Below are 27,093 nucleotides of genomic sequence, written 5' to 3'. Positions count from 1 at the left end.
ATTCTCACTTCACTGAAAAAAAAAAATCCGCTGGGGCTACTGAATAACCACACATCGTCCTGATGAAACGTGGACAGCTGACTTGCAGACAACATTCATGTAAAGTAATGGACACTTAGAAAACCGTTTGCTCCGACTACCAAAGTTATTTATCCTTACGTCTAATCAGGACATCAAAATCTATTTACCCCTTCGGGTATAGATGATAGGAATACGTGGTCACTGAACAGTAGACTACACGGTCTAAATCTCCCAGACAAATGTCCTTTAGTATTGTTAAAATTCTAAGAATAGCTTAAACACCGAACTTCAAATTCTTAGTCGCCACACAATTCGCTGCATTTGAGTTTGAACATGTTTCCCTAATCTGTTTTATTTCTTATTGTTAGACAAGTGTCAGGAACATTTGACCTCTTATTTTAACTTTTTTTTTTACAATTAAGTATCACACCGATGCTACTTTTTTGTGGAAAATAGCTAGACCTTTAAGACAGTTATTGTCTGGCCTTTATTTACATAGCAAGCATGAGCTGTTAGTGACCTGAGGAAAAATTTGAATATTTAACTAAGTTTTTCCTAATTTCCCCGATTATTTTGAAGCAGATTTCTTTTTCTATTATGGAAAACTAAACCTCACTTCGTCAACTTGATAACCCATTCGTTCATTTCTCACTATTTGGCTATGAAAATTCGGGAAAAGATCCATCGTGTAATTTCTAGAGTGTCTTGTTTTCGCTGTGTTCAAATATTTAATGGGTAAATTTTCTGTTGGTAAGATGTCAGCTTAAGGACCCTACACATGCACCAACCGACTGACCGGCCGACCAACCGACCAATTTCGTGTGCAGCCTACACACGTTTCGAGCGACTTAGTCAGCGACTACAGCACCATAGTGAGAAATCACGAATTTTAAGTCGGGCGGTTGGCACGACAGCGCTACACACGGCACAATTTGTTGGGTGAGGTGCAGTAAAGTGGTCATCAGCTGTCGGTTAATCGTACCCAATAGGTCAACCGGCAAGAAAAATTGGATGATCGGTTGGACAAAGCGCCTACATCCGCTCGGTTTGTCGGTCGGCTGGAATGTTCATTACTCGTTGAACCTCGCGTCCAGGACGGCTGTTGCACTCACCCTAGACAGTCGGTGCAGTTGGCGGCGTCTTCGTCGTCTTCCAGCAGAAGCTGGCTGAGGCGGCGTCCCAATAACGCCTCCACATTTGTGGGGGTGAGGGAGGGGGTCGACGCTCGCGAGGTGTCGTCTGGCTGTCGATCAGATGCCGTATCCATTGCTTGCTCCCCCGTGACTGGTGTATGGCCGCTTGTATACCTCAGCGCCCAGCCCCTACTTTCCCACACCGCCTAGCGACCTGTCTACACTACTGCGCGGCACGTTCGTGTTCGCTGTCCGCCGGTGACAACACCACGCTTCAGCGCCACCTATACGGTCAATATTATTGCGCAATATTTCCTTATGCGGTATAATGTTGAAAGTCTAGATGTGAGGCTGAGACGTTGCGGATTAATACTGAGAACACCGTAAACTTTTGAAATATATTGCGCTAACTGGAAATAGTGCGCCGTATCTGGGCGGTACTGACAATTCACTTGCCAGACGCACGCGCGTAGCAGACGAGATGTTTCTGTGTTCGCTGCAAATGATTTCAAAACAAGACAAAAGACCGCCATTATTAGAGTGCATAGAAATGTATAAATAGTTTCCGGCATTGTGGGATGTTAGGGCTGATACGTAAAAAAGAATGAATCGTATGATTTGTTGCTCAGAAAATACAGAAGGAAGAAGTTTTTTTTAAAAAACTTAATTAATGCAAAGTTATGTGTGTGCGTATACCCAGCGTACCCGAATATAATGCTTTGGTGCACGTATTATTTCGTGACACGGTACCATATCTCAAATACCTTAAGGTGAAACTTGTAAATTTCAAGTCTTCGAAAGAACTGCCAGTAGGAAGATAGTTGGATAGATATCCTTTAGGTTTGTGTGGCGGAAGATGTAAGCGCTGACTAGGTAGAATTTCGTCTCTTAATGTAGTATTTTGTCATCATGGGGATATCGGCATCCGCAGAAATTCATCCAGCCATGGCAGCAGAGGGTGAGGGGATGGCGTAGGTGACTATGGCAGTGAATTAATAGTTATCTGCTAGTATTGACTCACTGCGATCAACCCCGTAGTCTACAACTAGGGGAGCGACAGGTTTCGCAGAATCACGGGAAGTCACCTCCAGAAATGTATGAGAATTTTGTAAAAAAGAAAAACACCGTGCGCCAGGTTCCAAAAGGGGGAGGAAGGGGAAGTGCCTGTATATGGAGACAACCATTCCCAGTAATGTACCAAATGTTTATTTATTCGTGCAGTCAAAATTCTCCCAACAAGTTTTCATGAATGAATTTTGATTCTCCTTGAGCTCATTCCTCATACAGGTTCCTTTCTTTCCTTACAATAATGTAGAACAATTATCACAGCAAAAGCGTCCATCCAACATTTCGAATCACATTATTACTGAGCAGCCTACGGAGAACATCAATAATATTACACAATAATATTACAAAATGTTTTCTCATTCGCAGGAGAAATTCGTGAGAAGATCTCGCCATAGAAAAAGCGCCTTCGTTTTAATGATTTCCACCCCAGCTCGCATATGATATCTGACACACTCTCCTCTATTTCGTAATAATACAAAACGAGCTGTCCTCTGAATTTTCTCGATGCCCTCCGTCAGTCGCATCTGGAAAGGGTCCCATATCGCCAGAAGTACCCCAGAAGAGGACGAACAGTGGTTTCGACAGTCTCTTTAGTAGACCTGTTGCAACTTCTAGGTGTTCACTCAATAAAATACAGTCTTCCATTCGCCTATCCCCACAACATTACCTATGTGATCGTTCCAATTTCAGTTCAGGTTTGTGTTAGTTACCATGTAACCGAAATTTAAAGGATTCTTTTTAGTACTCTTGTCGGTGACCTAATATTTTGCATGTTACAGATATCTTGTATAAATCATTTTGGCATCGGTTTTGATCTTATGACGAGTTTACTATACGGTAAATGACAGCATCGTCTGCAAATAATCTAAGAGGCCGCTCAAAGTATCTCCTAAATATTTTATATAGATTATTAACATTAGATGGCCTATAGAACGTCCCTGGGGAATGTCAGATATCATTTATGTTTTAGTCGATGATTTTCCGTCAGTTACTACGAACTGTGAGCTCTCCGACAGGAAATCACGAATCCAATCGCAAAACTGAGACGATAGTCCATAGACACCTAATTTGATAAGCTGCTTGTGAGGAACAGTGTCAAAAGCCTTCTGGAAATCTTGAATTATGAAATCAATTTGAGATGCCCAGTCAGTAGCATTGGTACCTCGTGTGAATAAAGAGCTACTTGTGTTTCACAAGACCTATATTTTCTTGCATATCACTGGCCCTCGAGCCATTTACTGGCACTTTTTTAATGCTTTAACTGTGAGATTAACAGCAAGTTGCGGATACGCTACCACTACAACTATACAATTCACTGGAAAGAAACGAAAATTTGTGCTGGACCGGCACTCGAACCCGTATATCCCACTCCACGCGAGCGGCAGCTTTAATCGCTTCGGCTATCCGGACACGCTTCGGGACTGACCAAAATTTCATAAGTCGCAGTGTCTGCTACCCTTAGTGCTCGCACAACTATGTGATCGCCGTACAGCGAGAGACTTAATTATGTTTACAGGTTCTGCGTTTTTGCAAACACACTATTCTTCTTTTTACCCAAACATTTTTCAGCACCTCTGTGCCATCATCAGTGTGTTCTTTGTTTATTCACTTCGCAAAACGCGGTGAGCACATAAAAGGCGTTTACAAAAAACGAAACTACACAAAGTGCATTAACATGTGTGTGCAGTGTCCTCAGAGCGCAAAAGGAGAAGGATCTGTGACAACAAAACATGACAAGCTATCAGTGCAGGACGCCATACAGTTGGTCCTGCAAGACCATATAATGTGAAGTAACGTTTTCAATAAACAAAAAACCCACTGATGATGGTACAGAGATGTTGAAACATGCTTGGGTAAAATGAAAAAACAATGTGTTTGCAAAAATGCGGAACCTATATCCTATAATTTAACTGCAACAGACAAGACAAGAGCTGCAGATCCAAAAGATGAATATTTATTTAGGTTTTGCGTCACATTGTCTCGGCTTTGACATGAAATACCTTAGTGCAGAGTCTGTATTTGAGAGTGTCTGTGTTTGACAGTCTCTGTAAACTTCGACCCAGTGTTCCTTCGGACACGCGTTTATCGCACTGAACTTTACAGACACTGTCAAATACCAACACTGCACTAACCTGTTAAGAAACAGAAAGGAAAACAGCATTGCACTACCCAAGTTCTGCAAAAGAGATAACTTTTCATTCTCGAATCAGCCTTCTCGCTATCTCGTCCCCTTCGGCTTCTCTATCCTCCGATTTTATTTTCGTGCATGCATTTTTTTTCTCTATATCTTGTCAGTGAACCATGAAAAATAGTCCTTTCGCTGGTTTTTCCATCTGTGAAAACCAAGCATTATTTAGCTAAATCTGAGTCATTCGTGTGAGGCTGTATTTTTCCTTCTTCTGTCCTCATTTCATAAAAAAATTATAAGGGTATCGGTTGGTCTGATCTGTTTGAAATAACGAAAGCACAATGAAAGGACTGTCTCATGTCGTCAAGCACAGGAATCGTTATTAATTCGAAATGGTAACCGTTGGTTCCATCGTTGCAAATACTGTCACTATGATATTTTTTCAGTATTTCACCTTGAGCGGTATTAATAGTAATAAGAGCAAAGTCTTATTTTCTTAGAACTGAATGAGTTGTTGTCGTGGTCTTCAGTCGAAAGACTGGTTTGATACAACTCTCCGTGACACTCTATCCCGTGCAAGCTTCTTCATCTCCGAGTAACTACTGCAACCTACAGCCTTCTGAATCTGCTTTGCGTATTTATCTCTTGGTCTCCCTTTACGATTTTTACCCTCCAGGCTTCCCTCCAGTACTAAATGGGTGATCCCTTGATGCCTCAGAACGTGTCCTACCAACCGATCGCTTCTTCTAGTCAAGTTGTGCCATAAAGTCCTCTTTTCGCCAATTCTATTCCGTACCTCCTCATTAGTTCAATGAGTTAGGTTCCTTATACCTTATGGTTTGACACACAGATCTTATTGCTAGTGTTGGTCTCGTTAACCCACGATTCTACGCTGGTACCATCGTCTTAACGTTTCGTGGCATCTTAATGTAAATTATTGTATTGGCCAATGTTATATAAATCTTTTTTGCCATCAGATGGATTTGCTCTCACTTAGAAGCAGTGCTTATTTTGTCATGTACTGCGAGGAAGTGAATTCTCATGGCGATATCAGTAGCTAGTGTGTTTCTTCCCGCTTCTGTCGAGACTAGACAACTTACAACATTCCGCTGACCCAAATGGACAGTCACGTGTTTGATTTTGCTGCTATCATCTTCAGTCTTCGTTACTTCAATGATGGCAGAACAAACACTTCGTATTTTATCACTTAACACTTCCGGGCTGAGATGCCGTGGTCCATACAACACATGCCGTGAAAGCCTTCATTCTATGATCACTTCGTATTTTGTTATTCCCTTCCGTTTTCATGTGGTGTAGATAATGCCCTTGCTTTCAAATACGTAATGTCCTGGGCCCTGGCGTACAAAGAACTATCATGTGACATTACCTAAAGTACAATATGAACGATACTTGTTACGTAAGGGACTAACTGCTTTTTTTCAGTCTGCTGCTTGTAGTCACTGATTTTCTGGAAAATTCAAATTCAGTCGCTTCCGACGCGATAGACACATCGTGTTTCAGTGCCAAGTCATTAAATCAGCATTTCTTAGAACCGATGAAGAGATCATACAATAGGCATTTTATTTTCGTTCTATAACCGTTCTCTGATGCACATGCAGTTCTTTCGCGGCACATCAAATTACGATCCTGGTATTTTCAGCCCTTAATTGTCGAGCGATACACTTAACTTTCCTAAGTGTGCCTATAATTCGTTTGTTCTCGAATTCTTGTTGCCATTATAGCTCTTTTCGCACTCTGAACATGTGTATTGCTCCACACCAGAAAAAATTCACGGGACGTTAACGAAAACTACAAAGCAGACTACTAGTACCACAAGGCATCAGACGGCCAATCATTCAACGTCGGAGCTTTCGTTTCCCGTCTCGCAGAGCTTCGCACCTTCACGTGAGAGATAGCGTCCCGCGGAGTCGTAGTTCAACGTCGGGGGCCAGGCTCACGTCGACCTGTTGGGCGGCGGTCGAACGCAAACAGTCCAGTCCAGTGCCTTCACCGGTACATCCCCGAGATCTCGCCACTATACCTCAAATTTTTCAAGCAACGTAAATCGCCAAAGACGAAAACAGAATTTCGGAAGCAGATTTGCGCTGCAGGACTAGCCCGATCACGTGTCGGTTTTCCACATACAGGGTGTTCGGAAATTCCCGTTATTGACTTCTAAGACTCGTATTAAAAAAAAAATTCGAATAAGAATCCATGTCTGTTTCCGTTCTACGACTTTTTCAGTTCAGATATGCGACGCGCCGTCGTCTGCTGAGGGAAAGAGAAAAGTGTAAGAGTTGCAGTAGGGTAGAGGGGATGAGGCGTACTATGTTAGACGGTCATCTGGCGTCACTCCACTTTAATTTATGAGACTCTAGCAGAGACAGAGGAAGATCTGCTGGCACGAGTTCTGGTCGCTGCACAATAAACTGAACAGACACCAGGTGGGATGGAGAGGGTGTGAACCAGAACGTACTTCATAGGTACAACGCCTGTAACATTGTTGGAGGTCGCCACATCGTCCCGCTGTTGTAATGGATTAGTACTGTTCTGTACGTACGGTATGCTAGGTTCCTTTCTGTTTTGGAATAATGCAAACACGTAATGTTGAAGTGTTAATACAAACAATTTGTTTAAGTGATAATTGGACGTTTCCCTGTGTTTCCTTTCAAATTGTTACCTAGTAAGTGCACAACGCCACGCCTAATTCAGTTCCTCAAGCAGAAGTGGTTGAGTTAAACATCTGGACTGAAACCGATGTAGAACGGAAACAGTACGTTTCCGGACATGGGTTCCTATTCAAAATGTTATGTACTCATTGCCCTCTACAACTCTTAGAAGTTTGTAACGAGATTAAAAGAAGTACTCACTGCACAGAAACGATGATAAAGTACTGTTTGAAGTAAGACGCACAAACATTCAGCCGGATCTTGATGAGATCTGAAAGTTGTGCTCTCATTAACAATTTGAAATGTCCAGAATCGCAAAACTGTGTACTTCACAAAACGAAAAACCGTAGTGTCCTTATAATTACAATAGCAACTAGTGGCAACTGGAACCGGTTACCTCATACAGACACCTTAGTTTAACACTTTTAACGCTTTGGAACCATCACACAGGCTTAGTGGTGGGTAAAACCGATGGAAGACTTCCGTTCATTGCTAGGGAAGTGCGTTCACTCTACAAAGGAGATTCCTTACAAACCACTCGTGCCACCCACCCTACAATATTATTCATGTTTGTCGGACATGCACCAAACAGGACAGCACGAATGGTCAAAAGTTTATTTGACCAGTAGCAGAGCGTCAGAGAGAATGTGAAGAAACTGAACTGGCAGACATTTGAGGATGAACGCGAAATATCCCATGATATGCTACATACGAAGATCCAAGTAACAGTTTAAGTGATGAACCTAGTAATATGCTATACAACCCACTACGTATCGCGCCCACAGGGCACAGAACCGTCCAGACAATAGTTCTACCGTGATTCAAGCAGGAAGGGAAGAGGAAGAAGCCGTAATAAGTGGTACCATAGGAACTATTCTTGCCATGCACTTCACAGTGATTTGCACACTTTAGATGTAAACGTAGATGCAGAAACATGCAGTAAAGATAACATATGGTGTTCATTCTCAGACTGTGGCGCACGTTGGAACAAATGATGCCGGTCGTTTGGGTTCCAAGGTGGTATCTGGGTCATTCCAGTGACTGGCAGAGAATGCTAACAAAACCTGCCCTGCGCACAGAGTTTCAATGAAGCGCACAATCTGCAACATTGTCCCCAGAACTGATAGTGAACCCCTGATTCTGAGTCGAATAGAAAGTTTGAACTACAGACTTTGAAGGTTCTGTGACAAGCTAGGATGCAAATTCCTGGATTTGCGCCATAGGATTAGGTACTGAAGGTCGCCTTAAATGGATCAGGAGTCCACTACACATCAGTTGCTGCTACCCAGATAGATGATTCTGTGTGTGCGGGAGGGAGGGGGGGGAGGGGGTCACGCAAAGATTTTTTAGACAATATTCCATCCATTCCAGATAACCACAGCAGTATGACACCCTGAAGTGTTAAGGTAAGAGCAAAAGGAATGCTCCCTAGAGGCGAGACTATTAAAATCCTAGTACTTAACTGTCGAAGCATTCAAAACAGAGTGCCAGAATTTGAAAGGCTCCTGAAAAGCAGTGATGCTCACATAATACAGAAAGCGCCTCAAAATCTTAAGTCGATCGCAGTCAGATTTTGTGGAAAATTTAAGTGTACAGTGAACAAACAGGCTAATGGGAAAGGGAGGTGGTGTATATGTCGCAGTACACAAGAAACTCAAATCCACAGAGACAGAAATTGAAGCTGCACGTGAAATTTTTTGGACAAGGCTCAATATCAAGGGTGTGCATAAAATTATCATTGGGTTCTTCTATTGGCCGCCAGACATTTCTCCTAACGTAAAGGTAAACGTGAGAGAAAACCTGTTTGTGTGTACATGAGTTCCCTAATCATACTATAATAATTGAAGGGGACTTTTAATCATCCAGTTTTTTAGTGGTGGCGTGAGAAGACATGCTGTGAGACATTGTAAATGCCTTCTAGGAAAACTAACTACAACAGACAGTTCGAAACCCCAGTCGTGATGGAAATATATTAAATATAATGGCAACAAGCAGACCTGACCTCTTTGAGGAAGTCCACATCGAAACTGGTATCAGTGACCATGAGACAGTTATAGCAACAATGAATACCAAAGTACAAAGGAAAAACAAAACAAGTAGAAAGATTTATATGTCCAGCATACTAGACAAAGAGGCAATAAAGTCAAATCTCAAAAGAGCAACTTCAAACTTTTACCTCATGACAGGAGTGTGTAGAGAAACAGTGACGCAAGTCTAAAAGAATAGTTGACCATATTCCGGATAGATATGTACCCTGTAGGACGGTTCACGAGGAAAAGGACATTACGTAGTATACAATCACTGTAAAGAAACTTTCAAATAAACAGAGAGTAAAGGAATAAAACAAAGCACAGGGCTAGAATAGAGAGATGCCAAATGACACACGTTTGGCTGGCGAGCTAGATCATGGTCTATACAAAGGCTGTCAGTGGCACCAAAGTTAGCATCCAATCACTCGTGGACGAGACAGGATCTAAAATTAAGAATAGCAAAACAAAAGCAAAAATGCTTTACTCTCTTTCCAAACGTTCCCTCACAAAGGAAAGCTCAGTAGTACTGCCCCAGTCCAATTCTTGTACCACTGAAAACATGAATGAAGTAGATATTAGTGTCAGTGGCATTGAGAAGCAGCTGAAGCCATTCAAACTGAAGAAAGCTCCATGGCCCGATGGCATCCCTATCAGACTCTACACCCAATTTGAGGCTGAAAAAAATGGCTTTAAGCACTATGGGACTTAACACCTGAGGTCATCAGTCCCCTAGACTTAGAACTACTTAAACCTGACTAACCTAAGGACAACACACACATCTATGCCCTAGACAGGATTCGAACCTGCGACCGTAGCAGCAGCGCGGTTCCGGACTGTAGCGCCTAGAACAGCTCGGCCACAGCGGCCAGCAATTTGAGGCTGAGGTAGCCCCCTTTTAACTATAATGTATCGTAGATCCCTAGAACAAAATGCCGTGGGCATTAGTTGGAAGAAAGCACATGACAAGCATGTCTACAAGAAGGAGAGTAGAAGTGATCCACAAAATACCTTTTAATATATTGCAGAATCTTAGAACATATTCTGAGGTCAAATGTAATGAGGCATCTAGAACACAGCAACCTCCTCCATCCCAATCAATAGGGATTTCGAAAGCATAGATCATGTGAAACCCAACTTGCACTTTTCTCACACGACATGCTGAAAGACATGGATCCAGGCAGTCAGGTAGCTGCAGTGTTTCCATATTTCCGAAAAACATTTGACTCAGTACCATACCTACGTCTATTATCAAAAGTACTGTAGTGTGGGGCATCAAGCGATATTTGTGACTGGACTCAGGATTTTTTGGTCGGGAAGATGCATCTAGTTACCTTGAATAGAGAACCACCGACAGACGTAGAAGTAACTTTGGGCGGACAAGATTAGATTAATTACAGCATGCACAGAGATATTTAAACATCATTCACCACGCTCTCCACATGCAAACCGAACGGGGAAAAACCATACTAACTGATACAACCAGATGTGTCCTCTGCCTTGCACTTCATAATGGTTTGCAGAGTATATAGGGTGACAGTTATTGAACTATATGAAATAAATCCGTCATAACTTATGAACGGTTCGCGTTTAGCCGTTCAAACTGCACAGTTGGTTGCGGGGCATGATGGGAACTAGTATGGTTTGGTTTAGCGACGAAGCCCATTTTCATTTGGATAGGTTCGTCAATAACCAAAATTGGCCCATCTGGGGGACTGAGAATCCGCATTTCGCGATCGAGAAGTCTCTTCACCGTCAACTGGTGACTGTTTAGTGTGCAATGTCCAGTCACCGGATGATCGGTGTGATATTCCTTGATGGCACAGTGACTACCGAAGGGTACGTGAAGGTTTTGGGAGATGATTTCATCCCCATTATCCATACTGATCCTGATTTTGACAAGATGTGGTTCATGCAAGACGGAGCTCGACCTCATCGAATGTCCTGCAGGGGCACTTTGGGTACCGCATTCTGGCTCTAGGGTACCCAGAGACCACTGGCACGAGCCTAGATTGGCCGCCATATCTCCGGATCTGAACACATGCGTCTCCTCCTTGTGGGGCTATATTAAAGACAAGGTGTACAATAACCCCAAAATCATTGCTGAGCTGAAAACGGCCATTCAGGAGGTCATCGACAGCATCGATGATCCGACGCTTCAGCGGGTCATGCAGAATTTTGCTATCCGTCTGCGCCACATCGTCGCCAATGATGGCAGGCATATCGAAGATGTCATAACTTAAATCCCAATGTCTGCAGTAGCGTTTACATGTTGAATAAAGTGTGTGCACGCCGTAGTTTGTAGCTAATATTTTTTTTCATATAGTTCACTAACTGTCACCCTGTAAATATAGATGTAGAACTTTTTATAGGCAACTGTTTAAAAAATTACGTATGCAAACAACAGCCCCCAGAACATGTTTACTCTCTTACGTACTGAAACAGGACTGGGGTCAGTAGACTTGTTCTGTACGTTCAGATTCTTTATCGCGGCTCTCTGCCGGAATACACTTCAAACAGCGGCGGCAGCTTGGATGAGGCGTCCAGTTGCCTCCGTCGTGTGCGTGTACGACGTCCCGTCAAGCTGGCAAAGTGCGGCGCGGTTGAGCGGTGACGTGACACCACTGCTGGTGTCAGCGACGTCCTCTGGGCAGCGGGAGGCTGAGGCACAGCTGGCGCCCCCAGTGTTGCGCCGGCCGTGCTCCACTGTAGGAGCGCCGTGGCCGGCGCGTTGTGTCCGAACTCCGGTGGCGGCAGGTCTGTGTCTCGCATCTCAGGGCAAGCTGCCCTGACGCGACTCCCAAATGCGAACCTCCTACAGCATCCTGGAACCACCCCAAGTGTCACAGCCCCGAGCTGGTAGCAGCCCCGGATTTACGATATTTCAGAACCAGGTCAAAAACATGATAATGAAGAAGCATCCCCCCCCCCCCCCGTCTCGTTCCACGCGGGCTTTTGCGGTAGGACGTCAAAAATTTAAGAAAAGAAACGATTTTTTAAAAAAATTTGTTCATTTTGTAGCGCACATCTTTCTGAAGAGGTTGATATATAAAACATAAATGTTCGTGTATTATTCGGTCTTAAGTGTGCCGAAGTGGAGTGCCATGCCTCTTCTCACAGCATTCTACTATCGCACATCACTGTATTTCGCTCTGTGGAATTCAAACGCGTATATTTTTTAATGTAAGCCGTCAAACCTATATTCAGGATAGTGTAAATTTAACTGTTCAGTGGTGCCTCTCGTGCTCCCAGTCGGCCGGTTTGACGTCCTACCACCTAAAAAAAATTTTTTTTAAATAAAAAAAATAATAAATTTAAAAAAAATAAACGCAATTAATTCTGGATAGAATTATTTCTGACCGAGAGAACAAGAAGTTTTCAGAAAATTTGCATCCTTTATTGCGTATTATCTAATAACTTTCTCTTCAGTGGGACACAAAATTAAATACAGGAAACATAAAACCAGTAAAGACAAGAGAAAAGATAGACAGTACACACTTCTTCAATGCTCAGATCCCACATACCACCATTTCTTTTACCTCTCTAATCTTGCTACAGCTTTACACGGCACGCTTTCTTTTCTGCGAAAGAGTCCATTACCTCATCAAAGTTCGTCAAACGTTTTGCTACATGAAAAATCAAAACGTCGTTGTCTAATACGGGAAAAAATGTTAATGCGAATAGTATCCAAGAGTGGTGTGGTTTCCCGAGTTGATTAAGTCTATTTTGTCACTGTCTGCTAGATAAAAAGAAACAAGCCTTTCTAATATTGCAGCAATTGTAACACGCGACAAATAACCGAGACTGTTTTGGCACAAATGGTCACTTTTATGTACCATGTTTACACAAATAACACGTCAGAATATAATTCACGAAGTACCACTATCAAATAGCTGTTGTGCCTGTTACAGGCAAAAAGTTTTATGTCAAGAAATAGTTTCACGTTTCATTCACACGCTCCAACTTCTCAAGCATGAGATCGAAAAGTAGTAGTAGTACGAAATTCTTATATAAATTTGGAACCGTCATATTCTTCATACAATTTTTGTGACGTCCCTGTTTCTTCTCCTTTCTCGTTCTAACAAGAAATCTTGTCATTACTAATTCTGTAACTATTCTTGCCGTTCACAAAACTTATTCTCCGGTTAACTCCACGAACCCTGCCAGAATCACCGGTTCACTTACCCCACGTTTATTCTCCAGTTAGGCGTTATTACGTCTTCGTACAACGCTTTTTCCGCGCTATTCCGAGAACAGAATTTAAAGCAGCTGCTAACAGAGGACTTTACAACTGATAGTGTAGCAATCTGGCAAGAACTTTTCTGTGAAAACTTCATTTTCTAGGATACGCTTAGAAGATGATACGCAATCTTTCTTACCTGTTATTCCTGTTAGTCGTTTATTTCCACTCTGTCAGTCTGAATCTATGGATTTCGCTAGTAATTATAGCAACGCTGAGCATTCTCACAGCCAATCAGCCACATAAACAAACAGTGATTCGTATTCACCAGTTCGGGTTTATTCGGCTCAGTTCGTATAGCTCCGACTCCTTTTGGAAAGTTTCTTATTTCTTGATGCGATGAGGAATCCCCTGGCAGAAACAACATGTACACTATGCACGCGTTCAAAAATCAACTTATGATTTAGTTCAGAAATCAACTTTGAATGTGTTCAAAAATTTTCAAAAACCAACAGGAATGCTTTTCAAAAGTATATGAACAATCGATAGACTTACGTGTGCTGGACGCTAGGCGCTTTGTGAAGCAAGGCTCTTTTCTTCAGGAATAAGAATATGGCGCCCCCTGAAATTGCCGCCCTGGGTGGTAGTGCTGTAATACTGACACAATAACATTTCAGTACGAAAGTGGGGATGTATTGACACGTTCAATGGCCGCGCTTGCTTGAGATTTGCTATGCCTTGCAGCACGTATATTCAACATTTCCTTGGTTGCTGTCGTGTAAAGGCTTCTGCCTCCTTCCGCTTAGGTGCCACTGCGTCACTATTTCCTCACCTGGCCTAGCCGGCTCGCCTCGCAGCACGCGACGGCCTTGTTCTGTTTTGTAGGGCATAACATCTGCGCGCACCTATGGCTGGATCGGCTGTAATCTACTTTCTAGATAGTACGTTTCTGACCCGGTCAGAGCGCTACATTGCCCTCCCTCTTCACAGAGCCCGGTCCCTCGGATAACCTGAACTAGCCTATTCTTACAGCCGGCCGCTGGTGGCCGAGCGGTTCTGGCGCTACAGTCTGGAACCGCGCGACCGCTACGGTCGCAGGTTCGAATCCTGCCTCGGGCTTGGATGTGTGTGTTGTCCTTAGGTTAGTTAGGTTTAAGTAGTTCTAAGTTCTAGGGGACTTATGACCTCAGCAGTCGAGTCCCATAGTGCTCAGAGCCATTTGAACCATTTGAGCCTATTCTTACACTACGGGGTGAAAAGTATTTAAACCGACAAACTCTGGGAGGTTGTATGGGACATCATAACAAATATTTTTCCCTAATGTCATTTTTTCCTATGAGAATTACTTAAACCGGTGGAGGCCTTAATGCGTTCTTCAGTTGTTAGAGATCGTATTATGATCTTCAGTTGTTAGAGGGCGTGTTACGCTCTTCAGTTGCAGGCAACTGCTGCCCACCAGTGTTGTAGTACATTGTCTCTGTTTACTAATGGAGCGATACACATGGGGTGAGTACACTGATATTGTTGGTGCGTACTACGTACCGCACCACAACGGACGAGCTGCACAGCGGGTTTATCAACAACAATATCCTAATCGCCGTGTCCCGCATCATACGACCTTTGCTGCTGTGTACCAACGTCTGCGTGAGACTGGATCATTCAGCAGATTACCTGGACAGGGACACCGTCGCACGGTAAGAACGCTGCAATTTGAGGAAGATGTCTCACAGCATGTGGAGCGGGATCCTTCAATCAAGATTCGTGCAATTGCACGTAACATGGGGACTAATCAGACGAATGTAAGAACAGTCATTCGAGAGCAACTGTTACGTCCATTTCACTTACAGCGTGTCCACAACCTGGAACCAGTTGATTATCCACCCAGAGCACAGTTTTCGCAGTGGTACATGGAACGTGTGAAATGCATCCTACATTTCCACCCTCTGTGTTGTTTACCGATGAAGCAACGTTCGGGCGTGATGGAGTCTTCAACATGCACAATTCGCGTATTTGGAGTGAGGATAACCCACATCGCACATTTACTAGCGCTCAAGTGCGGTTCTTCGTTAATGCGTGGGTCGGTGTTGTTGTGTACTGTCCAATTGGGCCTTATCTGCTACCTAGGCCATTAAATGGCAGGCACTATTACAACTTTCTCGCCAGAGCATTGCCAGAATTGCTGGAACACGTCCCGCTCCCTACAAGAGAACGCATGTGGTTCCAACATGACGGGGCGCCGGCACATTCCAGTCGTCGTGTGCGTCGATCCCTGGACCGACGGTTCCCAGAAAAGTGGATTGGCAGGGGTGGTCCTGTACCATGGCCTGCTCGATCCCCCAGATGTGTCCCCTCTGGACTTTTTTGTGTGGGGAGAGATGCGCAACATCGTTCGCGCAACTCCTGTTGCATCAGAAGAGGATCTGGTTGCCCGGGTAGTAGTAGCAGCAGGAACAATTCAGGATACTCCTGGGTTTTTTTGCCCGTGTCAGACAGAACATGATCCGACGGTGTAACCTTTGTTTACGTGTCAGTGGAGACATTTTTGAAAATCTACTGTAATTGAAATTAGGTTGTTGTGTCTTGGTCATAAAAAAATGGAAAAGTGTTTGTTAGTATAATTAATTTGCCGCCAGAGAAATCATCCTCTGCCGGTTTAAATATTCCTCATAGGAGAAAATGACATTTGGGAAAAATATTTGTTTTGATGTCCCCTACAACCTCCCAGAGTTCGTCGGTTTAAATACTTTTCACCCTGTATAATGACAGGTCCTGGTAGCTGGACCACCTAGCTTCGGTCAGCTCTTTCAGGATTACTTTTACCACTAAGTTCCCTTAAACACTGTTCATCTTAGGTGCCTTAGTTTTCTGTTCAATTCGGTTTATTGCTACAGCTCTCACTCTGCTGCCTCGCAGGCTCTGGGAATCCAGTCCACCGGAGTTCGGACAATGGCTGGGTATGGACTTCCTCTTGTTTTCGTCCGGTACTGACTCTCCCTGTACTGACTCACATTCCGCGTCAGTGTCTCTATGGAGATTCGCCGCTCCTGCTCACAACGAATTTGTCTTTGGATTGCTTAAGCTCAGGTCCCAAAGTCTGCTTTAACCTGATCAGATTCACGCCTGGGGGTACTTCCACAGGTTCCTCTGGCCTATATAATCGAGGCTGCGAAATCCTTAGGTGGGCTGAAAGGTGACTTATGTTTGATAGTCGCCCTTTCACCAATCATACTTTAATTGAGGTCTCATTACCATTCGTTTCATTATTCTATCATTATGTCCATAAGGAAGGGAATTTCAATACATTTTACATGAAGTTGATTTTGGTCAGAGTACTGTATTAGTCGTTATGCAAGAGTTTAGTTTCTGGCTCAGAACATCTTTCCTGCATGAAGCACTGAGGCCATTCATTGCTTGGGGAAACGGAGTGGCGGTGGGGGGAAGGGGTGAGGAGAGGGGGGGGGGGCTAGATGTAGCTTGATGTTTTAACTGAAATGACGAGACGAAACATTAATTTTTTCCTTCCCAGGACTCCAACTCGGCAACTATCGCTGTTATATTCTAGAGAAAACGAACGTTAAATATAAGTTTGTTACACCAGCAGTGACATGTGAGCATGTTTGAACTGAAAATAATATGACGAAGACTTCACTGCTGACGGGGAATCGAATCCCACACATATCGTTGTTGACTACACACAAAGAGAGGTCAGCTACCGAATTTTTCTCCACCAGCAGCTCGGAATAACAACCTTGAACTTACAGTGATCTCGCAAATAGTTCTGTGTCTCACTGGGAGACAAAAACATCAGATATCGTTAATGTTGACAACGAATGAAAATACATTAAAAATCAAAATTATTATCCACCAGCAGATAGGTGTTCTCATGCTAGAGCTTGATAATACATAATGAAGATTTTAGTGCGGGGCCAGTATTCGAACCCATGTTGAGGAATCTGCAGTTTTGAACAAACAACAAATTGTAGTCGAGCTGTATTGTCACGAAGGGATTAAAATCCGCGTTAAGGGCGGCCTGTGTGGCATTCCCAGTTCAGAACCAATTTTATCGACATACAGAAGCTCAAATAAAAGATGGAATAAGTGTCCTGTGACCCTACATAGCGTTTGTTTCATGACTAGAAATATATAATTAGTATAAGAAACGTTACTGGTGATAGAGTTTCTACATGTCGCCACTCCTGACTTTATTGTGGTTCAACCTAACGTCTACTTGGTAGAGAAGGAATATCATGTTTAACGTGAATTTCAGACCACAATGCCGTTATACCTTCTTCACTTGGCGTAGCCAGAAGAGAGCAGAATCTGTCTCTCCCTATCAAAAATCATCGGCAGAAGTTGGAATCGAACCCAGACCATAAGTATATGAACCTATCATCAATCCAACAGACCACCAAATCCTCTTCTCTGTGACTCATTTTTCTATCATAACGCCGTTGCGCTACACTGGATGAGAATTCTGACTCACAGGCTCCCTGTAGTGGTTTGCAGCATGTTCAGTACATTCATTTATTTGGTTGACCGAATTGATATGAACTAGCTGCCTCGGCTACCCAATGGATACATTCGACTCTATTTTGTTAGGTTAGGTTGTTTGGGGAAGGAGACCAGGCAGCGAGGTCATCGGTCTCATCGGATTAGGGAAGGACGGGGTAGGAAGTCGGCCGTGCCCTTTCAAAGGAACCATCCCGGCATTTGCCTGGAGCGATTTAGGGAAATCACGGAAAACCTAAATCAGGATGGCCGGACGCGGGATTGAACCGTCGTCCTCCCGAATGTGAGTCCAGTGTCTAACCACTGCGCCACCTCGCTCGGTCTATTTTGTAATCACCGAAGTAAAATCACGTAAAAATCACGTAACTGCCACCTACACAGAACTGCCAACAGTTTAGGAAGCATAAATTTAAATAGGAAGTGTTCCTTTCCACTTGACCTACTCTACTGCGCTATCTATTTGTTGAAAACGTAGTGCAGTGCAAAAGTAAAGCTGTAACTGTCTGTCTCTCAGAAGTCTAGATCCGCCCATACGCATTATCTTACAACACTGTGGAATGCGGAAGTTCTGGAGGAACTGTTGTTGACTTCTGGAGCTGCTGTTGCTATGTGTCAGCTAATAGCATAACAGTAAGCGTCACGCCCTGTAGATAACACGCCGCGAGTTCGAGTTCATTCACTGTTACATTTTTTAAAACGCAATTGTACTGTCTGCTGAAGTTATTAATCTAATGGTACTTTGAACATAATTCCCTTCACATCTTAACCCAAAATAGTCGCACGTGGAAAAAGGGCTAACATCTGCGACATTTTGTTCTTTTCAGGTTTAATAGACGGCCAGGCAGCAGATGCATCTCGAAACTTTTGTATTATGTATGGGGAGAGCGCATCGTGCCAAAATACGTCAGGAAAGTATTTTCTACATTATCTGTCGTATGGTAGTGGCATTTTATTCATCTTCAAACCTTGTTTGACAGCTTTAACTCAGAACAAGTTTTCTACATGCATGTAATCAATGAACTGCTTGTGTCAGACTGTTATAGATGACATCAGAGAATTCGCATATATCTTTGATGATTAATTTCTCTCTCAAGTTTACTATTGTTTTAACAACACTAAAAGAAACCTTACGAAAATTGTGCACTTTATTATAAGAAATGAAATAAAACTACCCACGATAACCTTACGATGAAAGTCTGTTTTAATAAATCTGAGTATCTGTACACAAGCATGCCCCTATCGCACAAATTAGTAAAATACTACTCACTTAGTTTTCGATTGGGTCTGTGTTTAACTGGTATGCTGTGTCATACTCAAGAGATATGCAAATGTGGCATTTCATAAATAAAGTTATGTATTCCTAGAAACCCAAAATTTGCTTGTCTGCAGCGGAAAGAGTCATAACCTGTTGTGCAGCATTGTAAGTTTTTCACCAATGCACTATGAGCCGAAAGTATTTTCTTGCGATTTCCTTATCAGTGTTTGATCTGACTGCATATAGCTCTTCCACAGAAGGAATAGAAACGTTACAGTCAGCAAGACTGGGACCGCGAACCGTAACAGACGCTTTTTCACAGGTCAGCACATTACCACAGAGCTAGCGAAGAGGTATGTGTCTTGGCTTCCTCTTACGAGGCCAATAGTGTCCAGAACTCGTAAACTGCTATTTAAAGAACGAGATTAGTTGCGAATTCCACGTGCAACGACGTTACAATCTTTTGTTACACCTCAAAGGATAACAGATTATTCAGTGGAAATGACAGGAAAAATCAAGTGAACTTTAATTCCGTCGACGCCAGGAGTACCTCGTCGATCACAGAGTTGCCAAACATACCTTGCCTTGTTGCCAAATCTCAGTTACAGTACGAGCAGGAAGAAGACGAACCGATGTGATCCTAAAGCGAGCTGGGAAGTAACCATAGCTGGTGTCTCAAAGATGCGGCTGCTACGGCCTGGAATATGTAATGCGTCTGATTCGCATTTCTGTAACTAGGTTTAGCGACTGGAGCGTAGTTGCTAATAATACTCAGAACTTTTTGCAAACTAAGCATCATAAATCAGTAACTGTCATAGTTGTTATATTTCTTTTAAGTGTACTCAAAACTAAGAAACTCATTCACGGACGTTTTCTTGCCTCGCCGATAGTCGAGCACAACAAACAAATTAAAATTAAAGAAGAATGTGTGTGTGTGTGTGTGTGTGTGTGTGTGTGAGAGAGAGAGAGAGAGAGAGAGAGAGAGAGAGAGACAGACAGACAGACAGACAGATAAAAAAAAAGAATGAGAGAGAGAGTAAAAAATTGTTGTAAAGAAATTGAATCATGGTATGTGAAGAAATCTTTCATTAAAATGACACGTTCCACTTCATTATGAAATGTCGTATTATGATCTATGGGACAAGTATTAATCTAATCTAATGTAATCTAATCTAATCATATTGCTGACTAGCCGTGAAGAGTCATGAATTACCGAAATTTTCGCCAATATCAGTAACCAAATCTATACTTGAAAATAAAAGACGACAGTTTTTGTAATAAATCGGGACTCCTATCACGACCCTCTTATCCCTCTTAACTAACCACAAAAGATGTCTCATATACCTCCATTCAGAAGTAACAAAGTGTGCATGTATTTAAAGATGAAGCGCATGATGTGAAGTTCTGTGACGGAGATACGACCCCAACACGCAATCGGATTGTTAACTAAGTTAAATCAAATGTTACGTATCGGTTTTTCTTCCCAGCTGCTAGATGTTTGAATCTAAAAAAAGGATACAAATTTTTGTGCCTGACCGACAATCGGACCGCACACCTACCGTCCTTCTTTATCATCCACAAACATAGCTTAAGTAACACTTGCTTACTCACCAACAGTAAGAAGTGTGCGTGTTTGACCATAAATATCGACACCTATTGTGATTGTTGGCAACACATGAACAGACATTAAAATTGCACGTTAATTTTCACTAGCAGGCCGCTGTGCACGTGATAGGGCTTGAAATGAAAATACGAATATTTTTGTACTGGATCAGGATTCGGACCCATATACTTACCTTTGGAGGAGACCTAGAGAAGATTGCAGTCTTGGGACAAGGAACGAAATGATTGAATTATACTGTTCTGGGAGATTCAAATCCTCGAAAGAGGAGATACGAATTCGAATCACAGTCCAGCGCCAAATTTTTCAACGTCTCTAGTTCAATGATGTACAAGTAAAATAAGAGCCCTGTTCCTTTAAATGGCTATCGGTTCATCAAATAAAATAAAATTTTCTAATGTAAGTAAGTTTACTGGCGACAGTATTTCTGTTTACCATGACTCCCGCCTATGTCATTTCCCAACGTAAACCGGCTCTGCCCAGTTGGTAATGAAGGAACATGATGTTTAATGCGGATTCTGGATTTCTCTTGAGGTTACCAGAGGTAAAGTAAATCTGTTTGTGCCTCTTAAAGTAAGTGCCTGAACACACGCATTGTACCTGTGATCGTTCGTTCCACCAGACCATTGTGGTTACATTTCCCAGCCCCAGGAGTGTGCTGTAACGGAAGATGTGTTTAGCTTACAAAATTAGTCACGGTGGAAAAAATGTGAGTCTATTAAATCGTTAAGTAGAAGTAAGGTTCTGACATGGAGATTGTGCTATTCTCACGTCAGCATGATGTAAAGACTCTTCTTGGCATCATAGCCTCGATGCGAAGCCATTTTGAAATATTCACCACTTCTGCAAATTTCTTAGTTCGAGAAAATTCACTGTGAAGTGTGAAGTTGCCGGATAATTCGATTATTACCGTCATTATTACTATCATTTTCTTCATACCGCTGCTGTAACACATGTGCTTGAAGATCATTTAACGTCTTTTGGTCATTATACAAGTAGTTCCCCAAGGACAGGATCTTTCCCTGTCTACCGAATCCTTTTCATGTTAACTCACAACTACATTAAAACTAAAGTAATTGATAAAAAAAACGCGCTGCCTTTCTTCATTTACTTGCGCCTAGAAATGGCTGACGAATACTGCCAAACCAAAAGCCAGGGGATCTTACTGACTTCCGGTATACGTCGCTGTCAGTTCTTCCATATGATTTGGTCGACATGACCTGTTTCAAGTGGTGTATGACAGAGAATGTATTAGAAAATCAATTGTTTTCCTTTCCAATAAACAGAAACATTTTCATTCTAAGCTATCCAAGTTCAAAATTTTCGCAATATTAGTTGAAATTTAATATTCGCTTCTGTAATGTGTGAAAGTATTTGACAGTTTGCAGAACCCACATCCAACTCATTGACCTTACACTGACCATAAATTCTTGTTCAGAGTGACACCAGTTTAAGTAACCTAATGTAGCGAAGACTGTTTGCCAGTGCTCTTTTTCACCGGAAAATACGCAATTAACCCATTGGGCTCCATAAGTACACTGTAACAGTAATTTCTGTGTGCATGCAATGCATACGGTTTGTAGAATTTAGTGGTGCTCTCTCTTCCACTTCTGTATACAATATGCCTGATCTAAACGGGCCCTTTATCATTACAGGCCCTGGGCAGTGCAACATCATACTGACAATAGTAATGTGCTTATACCGACAACCTCACTGTTCGTTTTACCTGATTTTGTAATCATTTAAATAAAACAACATGACCTTCCAGTGGGAGTAAATTTGGCCCCCTTTTTCTTCAGTGAAATTTGTCAGTAAGCTTTTTGCCTTCCTACCAGCGAAATGCGGCAGAGTACGGCTGGTAAACGATTCACAAACCACGATTTAGTGCCGTTAAGGCGATTTCTTTAAACATTGTCGTAGCTGAAGGAATTTAGTTTCTTCTTAAATCGTCTTATGCTGCAACGTTCACAGATATCTCAAATAGGAAAACCTCCTTATCCAGGTACGATAGTTGCAAAACAAACTTCCCACAGTTTGTGTCAGGTTGAACTTTTCGTCTGATAGCACTGCGTAAGTATTTTGTCTAAGAGGTATCACAAGTAGAGTTCCTGTAGCTGTGTGTATCATTGGTTGAAAACGAGTTTAACACTAATGTGTAAAGTACTGCTAAATATTCAAAATGATTATCAACCTAACTCTAAGTTCATCCATAAACTGAGGCGTACTTATAATGTTGATGCTAGACTGTGTACCCTTATTTCCTTGAGTGGGCACTGGAAGGCGTTTCCACACACGTATACAATACTAAGAATACTTCGAACGTTATAGTTAACGTTGCTCTCATAAACTAATTTTGTTCTTTTAATTATTCTGGGTCTTCAATGTGCAATATGTGTTGTTGATAAAGTCTTAGACAAAGGCCGGCTGGAGTGGCCAAGCGGTTCTAGGCACTACAGTCTGGAACTGCGCGACCGCTACAGTCGCAGGTTCGAATCCTGTCTCGGGCATCGATGTGTGTGATGTCGTTAGGTTAGTTAGGTTTTAAGTAGTTCTAAGTTCTATGGGACTGATGATCTCAGAAGTTAAGTCCCATAGTGCTCAGAGCGATTTTTTTTCTTAGACAAAAAAATTGACTGACGAGTCGTTCACTAAGTTGGACAATCCATTCATGCTCCCCTCAGAATTCTTTGTCTGGCAATATGCTCGATCTGGCAACATTGGAGACTGCGGCACTTCCTGGAGGAAGTCTTAACTGCAGTCTGAGTACATCATTGTTGACTATGATCCTAGTTTTGAGGTAAATTGCGGGACTAGCTAACATGACGTCTGACAACAGAAAACACACGTCGACAACATTTTTATCACCCCTTTCCTCTCGGTACTGAAGCCATGAGTGTAATTCAATAGAATCTACAATATATTTCGCTTTCTGTCACATTAGTAATAACAGTTTGGTTCAACAATATTTTAGCGAGAGATTTCTTGGCCAAGCATCTGAACACCGCATAGTCTGATTTCTCTGTGACCCGTTTGCTTCCTACCGGCGGGGGCTGAGGCACTGCGCTGTCTCGCCTTCTGCGAAAACGTCTGCTCCACTCCTCACTCTCGACAGTGTAAAATGCTTTAATGTTGTTAAGTGGTGATCCATAAAATCTGTCTAGGATTTGTGTTTCACACTCGATAGCAACGGAGGCACAAAACCGTTTTTATTTGATGATTATTTTATTACACTAGTATGCAACACATGAATGTGGCACAGAATTAATTTCACTGTTTCTGACTCAGTGCGCTATAATAAAAACATCACATACTGTTCTTTTTTTCTTTCACAGGATATTCTTCAAATAATTTATATTTGTCATGGATTCATATGTGTTAGTCAAGGCACACAGAGTAAATGCAATGTAATGTGTTTGGTTTCTTTCTTTGATTCCGTATGGTAAATGGATGTGTCTATAACTTTCAGAACCTGCCGTATATCTACTCAGGCAAATTGCTTGTTTTGAGGTCCATACATTAATTAATGGCCATGTGAACAGTGTTAAAAAGTGATATTTAAATTATTCAGTTGGATTTAAGGCGACAAAATTGCCTATATTTGAAGCTACCCAGAGAAAAAGTAAGTTGCTAGAGCCGCTGTTAGCAAATGTCTGCAGAGAGTTCCTAATTGTTACTGTGGAAATTTAGCATAGAGGCCCTACAGTATTCAAGAGGTTCATTTCCTTCATTTCCTTCAACAATATTGAAATCCGTGTCGTTGACGGTCGTTTCGAATATCTTCAAAAAAATGGTTCAAATCGCTCTGAGCACTATGGGACTTAACTGCTGTGGTCATCAGTCCCCTAGAACTTAGAACTACTTAAACCTAACTAACCTAAGGACATCACACACATCCATGCCCGAGGTAGGATTCGAACCTGCGACCGTAGCGTCGAATATCTTCAGAGATGCTTGTATTGTGAAGCAGCTTGGCAGTCAGAAAGCCGAGATATATGACCATTAACACAACTTACTGAGTCGAGCTACCAAGAGGACTTGACGTGTAAAGGTTTTCTTCCGATTTCGTTATACAATTTTTTTCGTGAAATTCGCAGCTCCATAAAATTAATCAGAAAAAAAGCACACACACACTGGCCCCTACCACGGTTAGAAATGACGACTCATTGAACCGTTGCGACACGAGACACGGGAGGTACCACGGGGCTACGGACACACTGCTGCCAACATGCCACTCTCATCATGGTATTGGTCGCTCAACCTCATAACACATCGTGAAAGATAATAAAAGTTGTCACTTATGTGAAGAATAGCATTTCTTTAGCCAAAAAATTGAATTTTCTGTCTCAGTGTCTTAGTTTACATGAGGTTTATATAGCACAAGTCATTCAAATGGATAGGGAATATCAAGTGAATTTAGCGAGTCAATTCAGTAGCATACGCGGAAGTGATTGTGACGTTGTTGCTAATTCTCAGCTGTGCTAGGAACAGCTCTGTAGCGGTATGCGAGGACAAACCCGTGCTCGTGTCATAGGAGGATATGTAGAGGAGGTGCGGATTTTGGTTAATATGCACCGTTTTCTCCCACCAGTTGTGTGAAACATTCAGGTGTATAATATTCCATCACGATTACAGTTTCCCACAAAATGTATACACTTACCTTGTTATTTTGTGACAAAAGATTATTTCAGTACAACAAAAAGCCTTTGGAAATCAACTTTGACCACCTGTCACGAAAAGTCAGATAACAAACACTTTGCACCTCGAAATCGATTGCATCTATGTGCAGTCTTGTGATCATACAAGTAGAATTTCACGAATTGCACGAGAATGTAGAAAAATGTTGGTGCGAATGGAAGCTATAAGAAACACTGTTATCTAATTATTCAGTGCCATGTAATAATCAATTCATTTGAAAATTCAGAAGAGAATAAACTAAAAATTATGCCCATTAAGACAGAAACTAAAGTGTAGATGCAGGCACTGTGCAGATCTGCTCTTTTTCATCTACAGATCTATACAAATAATGTATACAGGGTGTATACGGTCCGGGACATCCGGGAGATCCGGGAAAAACCCGGGAATTTTTTAGAATTCCGGGATTTTTCATTGTTTTAGATTTCAGTTAAAGTTTTGTAGGTTTGACGTGTAAGATCTGATACGCTGACAAAGAACTTTAGTCCACTACTGCTGAATAATACTGCAGCAATGAAACATAAATCAGAGAATAACACCAAAATAAAAGTTTAGTTGCATAGAAATGGGAGCCGGTCGCGGTGATATAGCGGTTCTAGGCGCTCAGTCCGGAACCGCGCGACTGCTACGGTCGCAGGTTCGAATCCTGCCTCGGGCATGGATGTGTGTGATGTCCTTAGGTTAGTAAGGTTTAAGTAGTTCTAAGTTCTAGGGGACTGATGACCATAGATGTAAGTCCCATAGTGCTCAGAGCCAGAGCCATAGAAATGGGTAATTTACACAATGCACAGACCAGTTTGCCGACACCGAAAAGTGTCAAAGGCTTTAGGTCGTAGATTACGCAATACGTCCGTAACAACTAACGTGCATTCGATGTACGTGACGTCACAATTGTTTACATTTCTAACAGATCGCCAGAAAATATTACGAATAGTGGCTTGAGATGCGTTACTTTCAAAGCAAATTTCCACGCAAGATGATTTATGTTACGTGTGAGAATGTGCAGTGAATTTCTTAAATCACAGGGCGTTATAACTGTCATTCAAAACGTAACACTTCGAGGATCAGCCATTTGAAAAATGTCGGGCCTAGAAGATAAGTCATTTATACCACTATTTAAAATTTTACCGGCACATTTGTATTTGATATGACTTAATGTGTAACACACGCTAAAAAAAGACCGAGCTTCAAGTTAGTTTTCATATTTAATGTTGTTCTTTCATAGATAAAAAATTATGCAATCGATGGCAAAAAGTGTAATTGACCTTCCAAAAAATGTGCGGAATGTGTTACTGAGCAATGTCACAAGTTTCTTCATGTCAGAACACCTCGACTTTTCTACGCAATTGATAATCATTTCGGCACGATTTTAATTGCCAAATTAGAGCCTGTTAGTAGGCCTACGGACTTCCTATCATTGTAGGACTAATAATAGCGGATGCCAATAGACGATGCAATTCTCGTTCGTACATACACATCTAGTTACGGGTTAACTGGTGTAGAAACGCACTTTGCTGATTTGAGCGAGCTCGGCCTACCTTCGTAACGTACGCGCTGCGGCCTGTCTTTCTCGTAGGCCTCGTGCTCTGAATAACTGCCGTCATTCGCTAGCGAGATCACGTGATATGAGCTATGACTGGCTGACAAAAGTGCATCGCTCAACACAATCTCTATTTTAGAATTTCGGAAGCTATCGTGCTGTAATTTGTGGAATTTGTGTATATACTTTCGCAGTACGAAAATAAACTCTGTGCATATTGTCTCGCATCAAACAACTTTCCAAACGCATT

At 42.2% G+C, this 27,093-nt stretch overlaps 1 protein-coding gene across 1 annotated transcript in view; it reads left to right on the top strand.

Moving 5' to 3' along the window:
- LOC126235582 (uncharacterized) overlaps nucleotides 1-27,093 on the top strand; it is a 195,582-nt gene that overhangs the window by 79,521 nt on the left and 88,968 nt on the right. The window lies entirely within an intron of this gene.

Source organism: Schistocerca nitens, chromosome 2, assembly GCF_023898315.1.
Source record: "Schistocerca nitens isolate TAMUIC-IGC-003100 chromosome 2, iqSchNite1.1, whole genome shotgun sequence".
NCBI classification, from domain to species: Eukaryota; Metazoa; Arthropoda; class Insecta; order Orthoptera; family Acrididae; genus Schistocerca; species Schistocerca nitens.
This window is presented reverse-complemented; position numbering and strand designations above follow the sequence as displayed.